Below are 12,083 nucleotides of genomic sequence, written 5' to 3' on the forward strand. Positions count from 1 at the left end.
ACTATAATTTAAAAGCAAGACTTGAACAGGAATGAAACACAGCGCAACACACTTTTCGAATTCTTTATGAATTAATAGAAGTGAGATATACTGGTGTAGAAAAATATCATATTTCTCTTCATTGTGCTTCAGTTAATATTTCTGTTTAAGTCAGAAATTGAAAAAAACATTTTGCTTTAATAACCTTAACAACGGGCCATGCACTAATGAAGTGACTATTACTAGTATATATTTGCAATACCGCTGATCATTCCATTTTACGATGGTTGTTTAAATACAACAGTGAAAAAGTAATCGTCAAATGCTCGTGTTCACTTTCCGGTCATACCTTTTTTAATAATGCCGTGATAAAATCAATAACCGAATGTTTATTATTAGCGATAAAATTTAATAAAGTGCCAATGACACTCGGTTTAAGTCAAGTTAAAACATCGAAGCCCCATCCATAAGATGAAATTTTTAGTAGCTCTGTAACTAAAGCAGCTTTTTAGCTGGAAAGAGGAGATCATAAACTCAAATTTCAGCTGGATTTCGGATCTTTAGAAATTATAAAAGTGTTTTTAACTATTATAGAATTTCAAACACAAAATGTCGATATCATGTTGAATGTATTTTCGCTGTTACGCTTATCCAGCTAAACACTGCTCACGAACAAAAATAAGGGGAATAAAGATAGATTCATTTCATTTAAGGTCATAAAGAAAATTAAGAAAATGAATGTAAGATTAAGAGAAATTGTCATTTAATAACCTGAGAGTGAAAATATTATGTTTCTTTAAAAGGCATCTTTAATACAGAACATCTGCATTAAAAACGCTGCGTAATGGTAGTCTGATTTTTTTCCCTATGCGTGGGTCTTCCCCATTTCCATGTATTTTTGGAATTACAGAAATGGTAAAGAACACAAGAAAGAATTTCTATAAAGATGTCATACCCGCGAATGAAAAATTAATGAAATCCATAATTTGGGAGCAAGAGATGCAATATTACCCTTAAATAGGCGACTCATGGATAAGTTGTAACTTTCTAGGGACATTAGGCAATTTGGAAGCCGGAGAGATGAAAAATGAGCAATGAACTTGCGGGGAATCGAACCACGGACCTCTCGAATACGCGCTGAGCGTGCAGACCACTACACCACGAAGGCACAATGAGAAGGCGGGAGAAATACCTTATAACTGGCTGTGTAAATTATTGGAAAAATAATGTTTTGAAAGCAACGCAAAAATCAAATCCTTTCTCCCCTTTGTACACTTAATGCATTGTTTTCTCAATTGTTTTATTGTAGATTCTTAGCTTAAACTTACTTCGCCTTAAGCTAATTCTAATGGTTCTGAACAATAATTTTCCCAATTGCTAATTTTCTCCTTCAAAGTTAGCAAGGAATTTTTCGATCGTTATTAGTTCAAAGCCTATGTTTTCTTAATCGAGCTTGTTTGATCCAAATGAAAGAAATAAATAGGTTCTACAGTTAAGTTCCACTTTATTATTTGTTGGTTTTAAATGTTAGAAACACCATATCATTTCCAAAATATTTACTTCTTGAGTACTTTTATTTAACGAATTTGAACATAAATTTTGGGGGCCAACTTTTAAACATCTAAAAAGCATTTATTGCACACTGCTTATATTTGACTTGTAATACGCATTAAACGTGGATTCATAAGTCTTATTAATATTCTTGAATTACATGGATTTAACGATCTTCTGATCATTCTTTAATTATCTGTTCCTTATGCAGACTCCTTTTCTAGAACTTCTAAGACCAATTATTGCCATAAATTACTTGAATTGACGTTACTATTCTCTGTTTTGTTAACTTTCGACCTCAAAGGTGCCCATTTAAAATATCCGGGTTTGCTGCCAAAGAGCTGCATATTATTTTCATAACTCAGTTTCCTTCTTCTTTGACCTTGTATTTAGGTTATAATTCCATTTTAAGTGTAGCCTTCAATTTTTATAGCTTTCATACGATCCGTAGCTAATGCTTGTCTGTACGTAACTATAGAAATGGTAGATGAATATAATACCGCGTAAACAACGAACTCAAATCCATACATGGAAGTGTACAAAATGTGCTCACATAACTTTTCACACAAATTTTTAATGTTAGTTTAACGATGTGCCACTTTGTAAATGATTTATTTCATTTTAAATTATTAAAAACGACAGTCTTAATGAGCAGTTCATTTCTCTAAAATGCAACAAATTTCTGATTTGAAAATATTATTAATAATAAAAATATTAGAATATCTGTGAACATAAAAGGCGCGGATGATAAAGTGTGAGATAAAAATTTAATTTGTTTGCTTGATGATCCAATACGGCAAGGCATACAAAGATTATCTACCCAAGTTCTTCTTTATCTGTCTTAATGGAGAACGTTGTAAAGGAAACTGGTTTTAATCACGCTTCACATAGGGAAAAGTATGAAAACTCCTCACTTTTCCCTATGTGACTCTTCCCTGAGACTCCCACCTAGGTCGAACTAGCGATGCTTAAGTCGGAGAACCGGCTCCCCGCATGTGCACTAAAATCTTAGAAAATCGTTTTCGAAGCTAGTGTGTATTGACCTAGTGTTTCATATAATGTGTCTCTAACAGTGCCTGTCCAATGGGTACAGTAGTTTGGGAAGGCAAATACTATGCGGAAAGATCTGCGCCTGAAGGCTGGTTTATTAGGGTGCTTAATACAATTATAAGTTATCACATTTTGCAACGCATGAAGTTATAAGAAACTTTTCAGAGAAACGAAATTCTCTCAACACTAGTTTAAATGAGAGGTTTCTGCCAAAACATTTGCAATCGACGATGTGTTGGGGCTACGTACTGGGACATTTTATGATGCTGACGAAAATTTTTACTGCGCAGATCAATCTCGCGTAGGAGAGGAAGATAGAAAGTACTTTTGGGAGGTTTTTGCGTAACCAATTAAACAGATTTGCTGGAAGCGAAGATTCTCTGAAATGTTTCTTCCGTAATACAATATAGGATAGATAACAGATCGGAAAACAGTTTAAGTGTTTTATTTAGGCGAAGAAGCGGCATGTAAAATCCGATTTACTTAAGCTCTTACATATGGTTGCTAGCAGAGGAACAGAATATGAGACCCTCAGAGTTTCCATCTTCCAGGATGCTCTAAAAACAGGGATAGTAGGTGATGCGGAAAATGTTGGAATACTGTTAATTTTTTTAACCTGATGACAAACGGCCAAGGCTTTTTTTTCAGATCATCCGAAATTCAGTGCAAAACTATACAATGTGTAATCAGACTCTTTCCTTTTCATTGCTGCAGCATTTATTGCAATGTCTTTCTGAATGATTGTTTGACCTAGGAGTACAGTCAATTTTTTTATCGATTTATAATTTTTTGTATTTATATATCGATATATCAAGAGTTTTTCAAAAACATTGCGCTACTAAATATCTCTTGACCGAATGGTCATAGGCGTATGTTCAGTATGAGAAATAAATCAGATTAGGTAGGATTTCAGACTACAATAATTTTGGACATGTAGTACCTTTATGATAAAAATATGACAAATTAGCATTTTTATAAGTGCCCTCTATATAAGGCTTTGTGCGAAGAATGTTTTAATTAGTAACTTTAAGCCACTCTTTTGTTTTTAGGGGAGGATCTATAGCACGCAAAAATGGCCTTGAAAAAATTGACAAATTTATATCAGTAAACCCCCTCTTACAAATGAAAAAAAAAATGACCTAAACTTCTCATAGAACCCAAGCAAAACTGAATTTTATTAAATGCATATTCCAAATTTTAGCCTTTATCTAAATTTCTAAATTTCCAAGTTTTAGCAAATGCTAATTTGGAAACGATACGTATAAATTAATACTTTCCAAATGAAAAAAGTATCTTCTAGTAATGTAAAAAGTATCTATCTGCATTCGAAAACTTAACATGCATAGCTGTCTTTTTCGGAAGATTTAATGTCACATCTCGGGTAACTTTGATCACTTAAGAAGAGTTTTTTTTATTGATTGGTTTATATTTTTAATGTTTTATTATTTTTATATTATTATTTCCATATTTAATTTAACTTCAGCATTTATTTACTTATTTTTATGACTAATTCATCTAAGGAAGACACTTTAGCCATTCATTTCATTTCATCATTCATCTTTGTTTTCCAAGAAGCACGTATAAAAATTTAAGTATGTTTGTCTTTACTAAAAACTAGTTTTGTGTTCTTATTTCAATTTATTTCTTAAACTGGAACCTTGGATTTCAAATACAAAGTATATACAATAGTTTCCGATTTCTGTTTTTAATTTCAGAAATGTCTAAAAGTTTTACGTTACAAGATCCGATTTATAACGGTTGTGAATGAATTGATTGTGCCACATATACAGCTTTATAGTAGGTATGCCTTCGCAGAAGACGTTTGAAGAGAATGTTTGCAACGTGGCTGGTATCAACTTTACAAACGAGGAAAATCACAAAAAGAGCATGCAACCAACTATACTAGAGCTAAAAATTAAGAAAATTTTCACATTTGATAGATTGTCTTCAGAACTGATGGACAAAATTTAGTGCTATCTGGTATGGTCAAGACTGATGTCATACAAAAAAATATACCACACAATAGGCGCATTCGTAACGCATGATCATTTAAAAGTGTCATTGGCGCAGAAAGCTCTAAAACAGAGTTAGCAAAATCAACCTTTCCCCAAGAAAAAGAGATGTTAATAGCGGATTTGGGCTCGCCAGCGGCTGAGCGGTAAAGTCTAGTCTGGTAGTTCAGGCCAGGGTTCGAATCCTGGCGAGCGGCCTGGCTGCATAGGCTTTTCGTGGTTTTCCGTATGTGTAACGTGGATACGAGTGAGTTTCCCTTTAAAAAGCCCTCGCAACTACCACAAACCCTAAACAAACATCTAAGCTACGAGTGGCAGGAAGAGTGGAATAACGCCAGAACAGACCAGCGCACTCGCCAGTTCTTTCCCAAAAGTCGGTACAGACATTAGAAGTTCCAAGTCCTTCCTACGTATTACCTCACTTGTCACGGCCCATATATAGATTATTTTCTAAAGGAACCTCTCTAATAGTGGCAATTGCGTGTGTGGAGTCGAAGGAGATTCTTTGCCTCTTACAAGTTATTCTGCCCTCTTACAAGTGACCTACACATTCGGAAATCCACCAATCTAGAACTTAACTTTAAAAGACTGGTGATATCTCAACGCCAAAAATCATGAAAATTCACCAAAAGCTCAGTGCTCTAGGACTAGACATATATCAATTCACACCTTAGGACCGAAAACGGGAAAGCGGAAAGAGCAGTGACTAGCCTACACTCCAATAATTGATTCCGAGCAATATTAACAATTTCCATAATGCTACAAAACACCAAACATACGGAGCTGAGCCCATGAACTTTATTTATGGGCTTTGGACTTTGAACTGAAAGATATGAGCTCAGTACAGTCTTGTCTGTAGCAAATATCCTCACATAACAAGAATTAGATTCCCAATATATTAGCAAAATCAATCTCATATGTCTATCTGCTTACATAAAAATGCGAAAATTCACCAAAGTGCACCTCCAAAATCTCGACTCGTACTCTTTTTCTTGGACGTAATTGAATATTCTAATGAGTATATTCAACAGTCTGTGTTATGTTATGTACATTTGCCTAATTTTATGTTATTATCCTCCTGTGTTTAAATGTAACAATTCTAATGTATAACTTTAGTGCTCAGAAAAAGCATGCAGTCAATTATAGGTTTTTATACTGTAGCTGGTTAGTGTATTGGGGCAACACCTGTTTGATTCTGTAGTGAAGTCTCTGTGGCCCATGCACTTTTGCATGTTTACCTTTAAAAAGCCCTCCGAGGGCATTCCTACCTTTGGCGGATACTACTATCTGCGTCGCGTAATCAATTAAGAAAAATAGACGATATGGTCCTCTGTAACAGTCACACACCTCTCAGAAACGCGACTTCATACTGGAAGTGACGCAGTCGTTCCATTCCTGCTGCCACGCTGGTTTGAGCTCCTGCAAGTGGTAAGAAAAGTTGCAGTTGTTCTGTTAAGAAATTTTGTTCTCCTTAAGAACGTCCCAGACATGTTCTACAGGTATTACGTGTAAAGATCTGGCTGGCGGTTACAGAATAAAACATCGCCGACGTAAACGCTACGAAGAAAACCACACGCAAAGCGAAAACATTACATCAGAAAAGAAAGCAAAGAGAAAATAAGTCTGCTCTAAAACACCGTGATATAAAGTATCGTGATATAAAAATAGTGCTAAAAAAATAAAGGGGTGCAAAAACTTCGTTATTTTAAAACATGGCACTACAAAATAAAAATCATCACATCATGTGTTTAAAAAAATCGTGCGGTAAAAAATCAAAATCATTACAGTCATGCGTTTTTCAGACAAAAACATTTAAGTAAATTTATGCTTTGTGATTAGTAGCACATGAAGGAACCAGCAATATTTTTACCCCTGTCTTTCATATTTTTGTATCAAGTAATAAATTTTTACTGAAAAAACGAGAAGGAAATTTAAGCATTCGAAATATGGAAATTAGTAAAAATTAATGCTATGTATGTACTTAGTTGAGAGAATTTTAAGTTTACGCATCTCCCTCTTTCTAATCTTTTTTGCCACATTGTTTTCAGAAAAATCTACTAATACGCCTTTATAAAAGAGGCTAATCAAATAGTCACTTTTTAATAGTTAACATAAATTTAAAATTCTATCAGCTTCTTACATGTAGCATTAATAGTTGAAGTTCTTTTATGCTTTTTCAGGGAGGGGGGATATCAGTTAATGCACAAAGAATGAAATATTATATTTCATCTTACTTCTTACAAACCATTACGCTACAATCCAAGTAGAGCATTTATAGTTAGAAAACGCATGTATGCGATTGTTATTATCATGCAATTTGTAGGTGCTTTATTTTTTACTACGGTATTTTGTACGCCGATGCTTTAAAACTGCGAACTTTTGCATCGCTTTATATTCTGTCCCGACGATGTTTTAGATCTTTCTATCTACTTTCTTTCTTTCAGCGAATTGCTGGACGGCGTTTTTTCCAGGAGGATATCGTCCGTGATGTTTTCAGCGGACACCTAGCTGGGCAATCCATCGGTTAATCCTCAGTTTCTTGAATATCATCTAATGGATGAGTGTTGTCGTCATAAAAATAAGCATGAGAACTATCTGCACACCTGAGACCGCAAACATACAGTTCTGTGGTCTCTTTCCCGCATCTCAAAGCAGTGACAGAGCCTTGTTCAAAGACAGAAAGGCCTGTGCGCTTTTTCAACATGATGCCTGCTTTGATCATCTAACGTTCACTGCCGTATTGGTTCCTTTTTCTGATGATGAAAGAAAGGTACTAGGTTCCTGTTTCTTTCCTGATGAAGGCACGTCTAAAATCATGGCTGTGCTGAATCGAGATTCGTATGTGAAGAAAGATTGGTCTTCCCCTAATGTTTCGTTCTTCGAAGTCAATGCTTTCTCCACCACGCTGAACTAGCTCTCTTTGTTCGCAGAATTAAGTAACATTAAAATTTACGTCTTCTTGCAAATAGACCTCGCTCATATAGCCTTCGATTTATACTGCCCTTCTTGGCTCTTATACAACTTTGCTCAGGCATTTTGTTTAAGGATTCGGTGTCCTGTAACTGTTTTCATACGTCCAAGGTAATATTAAAGTCTCTAGTGTTCGAGACTTCAGTGCTTCTAATCTCTGGACGATTCTTCTTCTCATCCCATCATCTAACTTTAGTGGTAACTCATTTAAACTTCCATGCGTTTGAATTCAACGAGTGTTGCGAAAAAGGCACCTCAAAAGTCGCTGAGGTGTGCGAAACACCGAAGCGCGGAATATACTACTTGCGCTTTCAACGACCCTTCCTCTAAATACGCCTGAAAACGTAAACGCAAGTATACGCTTGCGTATTCGATACACACACGTGTATGCTTACATATTCGATAATAAAGTTCTGCATTTTTTGTTTGTTTGTTTGTTTGGAAGATTTATTTGTACTCTTTCGTTCAGCATTGTTCGAGACAACTGTCGAAATATGCAATTCTTTTAATTTTGAGCACTGATGTAATACGTCGGAAACAAAGCATAGGAAGAAATATTATCTTTCAGCGGTTTCGGCATATACAAAACAAAATCCGGTAAAATTTCTGCATTTTTTGGACCATTGAGCTGGAATAGCTAGCGAGTGTGATTAATAAATAATCCACAAAAGTTGAGAACTTGGGATTTAGGGAACAGTGGACAATTTCATACAAAAGTAGCCTACACATTTATTTAATAAGCAGAATGGGACCTGTAAGTGCAAATACTGGACCTAGTACACTGGAGTGCTTTTGAATTCATGATAGACAGTGTTATGCAAATATCTTAGCGCTTTTGCGCCATTTCTGAGCATTTAAAAATGTTGCCGTAGGATATATATTGATAGATAGATAGAAGCGTATTCTCTCCAAGCAGTTCTTAGAAGTAACATGATGATTAAAACTCGCGATTTAGGGACCTTCGATTGAGGAAAAATAATATGCCATTCAGTTTCAGAAATAATTCAGTGGTATGCAGCTTGGAGAGTTGTTAAACTGAATATAAATAGGGACTAAATGAACTAAATCGTCGTAAATAGCTGTTATCTGTTCCTTCAAGTATCAGAAGCTTTAGTTTTGCAATTATCTTCAGTTTTAGTATCAATAAGAATGTGGCTCTAATATAAGCATACTTATTATTATACTTACCTATACATTAATAATTTGAGCTGAGCCCAGTGGCAACAGTGATTCGCCAAGAAAAGCTAAAGCTAAGTCTTTACTCTCCTACTTACCTGTGCTTTAATTAGTAAACTCTGTAACGGCGACAATTGACTCGAAAGAAGTGAAAGCATACATGTACTTTACTTATAGACTTACTTCTATATTAATTAGCGTACTGGAGTTCAATAACAGTGATAACTTACCTGAAATAATTGAAGTTTTCGTATATCTTAGTTTAACACTTACCTGTGTATTTATTAAAACTGAAGTTCTTATACACGACTACCAACCTGAAATAATAGAAGGTTTATATGCTTATATGCATACGTACCTGTTATTAACTTCTGTATCGCCATAAATTTTCTTGAAACAGTAGAAGATATTCATATATGACTTGCAGACTTACCTGAAAACTGAAATTGAACTTCGTAAACTGAAATTAAATTGTGAAAGAGGGATAACTCATTCGAAATATTGCCATGGCAAAGTGTGAATGTTGGCAGGTCTTTGTATTATAGTCTATGGCCCAACATAATATTTATTTTAATGAAAGCTCAGAGATAAGTTCTTTTACTGGATTAATCTTATCCTGAGGAGAAATGTTTGATAACTTATTTAGCAGGATCTTAAAAGCAAAGAAATCTTTTCGTGTCTGTTAAGAACTTTTGATAGCTCTTTAGAAAACTACCTTTCAGAAGTGCTTTTAAAATTTGAAACGAAAACAGAAAGAAAACTTATATGATATTCTTAAACATTTCTTCCAGACATTTTGTCATTCTTTTTTAAAGAACTCTTTCATTCCTGATCATCAACGACTTTAAGTTTCGCAGTAAATTTTATCAGTTGAAACATTGCAGCATAAGCGCTAAATTTTGCTGCTATAAACCGTTGAAAATTTCGACTTTTTGTGTGGTTTGGAAAGTCTTATGTTTAGAGACTAGCATACATTTTATCTGAAAATATTTTACTCTTCATAATATCATCTGATAATAGCCATTAAGGCAAGTTAATAGAAGAAAATCATTATGTAGCCTTTCACCAATAATAATACACAATATATATTATATAATATATCTTATACAGAACGGTGATTTTTTTATGTATACTTTGTATTCTGATGATGATATAAAGCAGTTTTAAGCCTTCATTCTGTGCTTTTGCTCTTAAAATCTTTGTTTGTTAAATTTTAGAAAAAGCAGTTTATTTAAATCAGGTAATCAAAATATAAGATTATAAACCAATACAAGGTCGCATAAAAGTTAATTGACGGATTTCAGAAACGTCGTAATGCTTTTACAAGTAATTATGTATGTAGCTTTCATTTCTATCAGTAACAATCTATTCTTATTTGGTGTATATAGTGGTTGGTTAAACAACCGATTGCAGGAAAGCTCGTTAAGTCTGGCTTATTATGAATGCTTTCTTGGAAGAGTTTTTAAGGCTTATATTGGTATTATTTTAAATAAATAAAAAAACAATGAAGAATCTGTATCTATGTATATATGTTTCTCACACTGTGGTAAAACGACAGCACCTATAACCACCGAATTTAGCAGTAAAAATTTAAGATATTTATCCACAAATTTTGCTGTCTGAAAGCAATGTATTGCCACTGCCTGACAATACTTATTAGATATTTAACTTCCAAATTTTGAGTAGCAAAATTATGAGTTATTGAAAATCAATAAATAGAGCTCTTAAAATTTTTTTCTACTTTTTTAATCTGATTGATTTAAATAAAAATGCATTTTAATTATGAGATATCTATTTAGAAATTTTAAATATTTTTATGAAATAACACTACCTGGACTCATTATATACTTTTCTTTTTTTATGATGACTCTTTTAATTAGCTGGAGGCTCGAGCGACTAGTTTTGTGAGAAATAATACAGTGAATATGAACAAATATGCATGGCAACCCTTAACCCACTACTGTAACTTCTATAGATATGCTGTTTTTAAATATTTTGTGATTTTACTGTTGAATGTTATGTGGCGTAAGTTTAGCTTTTAGCTACATGTAATTTATTTTAAAGAACTTCTTTTAATTAAGTTTCGTAATTTTTTTCACGAATGCATTGCAATTTTCAAATAATTAAATCTTGTTACTAATATAGAAATTGGGAAAACAGAATGAACAGGACGTTGATGAAGTGTTCGCAAAAAGCATCACGTGATCAAAAGAGGTTATGAATGAAGCTAGCTTTAGAAATCCTGATTTAAATTGATTTATGAATTATGTTTTTTTTTAGAATAAGTAATATTTTAAGCACTTTTCTTTTTGCTTTCAAATTAAATGAAGCAATCTTTTCCCTCCTTTCTTTAGGTTCTCATCTAATAAGATACAGCAGAGAAAATTCCTTTGCCTTGTGGTAACAAAGTATTGATATGTTGTTGGACATGAAGACCCCTTGGTGACACAAGTGATAATCAGAAACTGTTTATTGCCTTTAAAAGACTAAGTGGAATTTTCATCTAAAAGGTATAAATTTACAAACATAATATATTTATCTACAAGTTATAGTACTTATTGTTATATTTAAGAAGCACATGTCTTGTCATTGTATATATTTATACTATTTTCTTTAATATTACACCTTCCAAAATGCAGCTTAGAAATTACTAGGTTTCATACCTTTGTGAAGAAATATTCTCTTTCTTCGAACGCTTAAAGCTTCCCATTTGTAAATACCAGAACGGAATCTTCGGCACTGCATGGTAAATATTTTGCTCGTTTGATCTTTGTAAACCGCCTGATTTAAAATTTTCACATTTATAAAATAATCTTACTTTTATTCCTTATTTTGATCTTCAAGCTCTCATTTTTTAGTGTAAGAATTTAAGTAAGTAAGAAAGACTAATTTATGACATTAGAGAAGAAATTAATTGCAAGAGCATCCTTAATAACATAGCTGTTTAGTTTTATATATTCTTAATTTAACTATCTGCTTTTATTTTATAGCATCATTAATTTTAAGTAATAAAAAAATTTAAATCCGAGTCAAATTTGTTCTGTTTAACTGATTAATGCTTTTCTGTGTTTTCCTATATTCTCCATTTTTTTTTTTTTAGGATCTTCATCTGTACTGATGCAGTTTTACCAACTATTAAACATTTTTAGCAACTAATTCTAATGAGGAAAATGCTGATACCCTGTTTCTGCACTTCTTGTAAACGGTACTAAAGGTAAACGTTTAAATATTATTTATAAGAAAAAGTAAACCGTTAAATAAAAATCAAACACAATTTAGCGTGCTTAATAGAAATGTTTGCATTATTTATTTTATACAAAGAATATTTAAAAATTTTTTCATGTT

At 33.2% G+C, this 12,083-nt stretch overlaps 1 long non-coding RNA gene across 1 annotated transcript in view; it reads left to right on the forward strand.

Moving 5' to 3' along the window:
* LOC118180843 (uncharacterized) overlaps positions 1 to 12,083 on the forward strand; it is a 110,040-nt gene that overhangs the window by 70,113 nt on the left and 27,844 nt on the right. Inside the window, exons 4-6 of the long non-coding RNA XR_004756778.2 lie at positions 11,093 to 11,248; positions 11,378 to 11,484; positions 11,839 to 11,952. This is a non-coding gene — a long non-coding RNA (uncharacterized LOC118180843). The remainder of the gene's footprint in view (positions 1 to 11,092; positions 11,249 to 11,377; positions 11,485 to 11,838; positions 11,953 to 12,083) is intronic.

The sequence above is a fragment of the Stegodyphus dumicola genome, chromosome X1, assembly GCF_044657685.1.
Source record: "Stegodyphus dumicola isolate Sdum_Otavi_A_Nest chromosome X1, ASM4465768v1".
NCBI lineage: Eukaryota > Metazoa > Arthropoda > Arachnida > Araneae > Eresidae > Stegodyphus > Stegodyphus dumicola.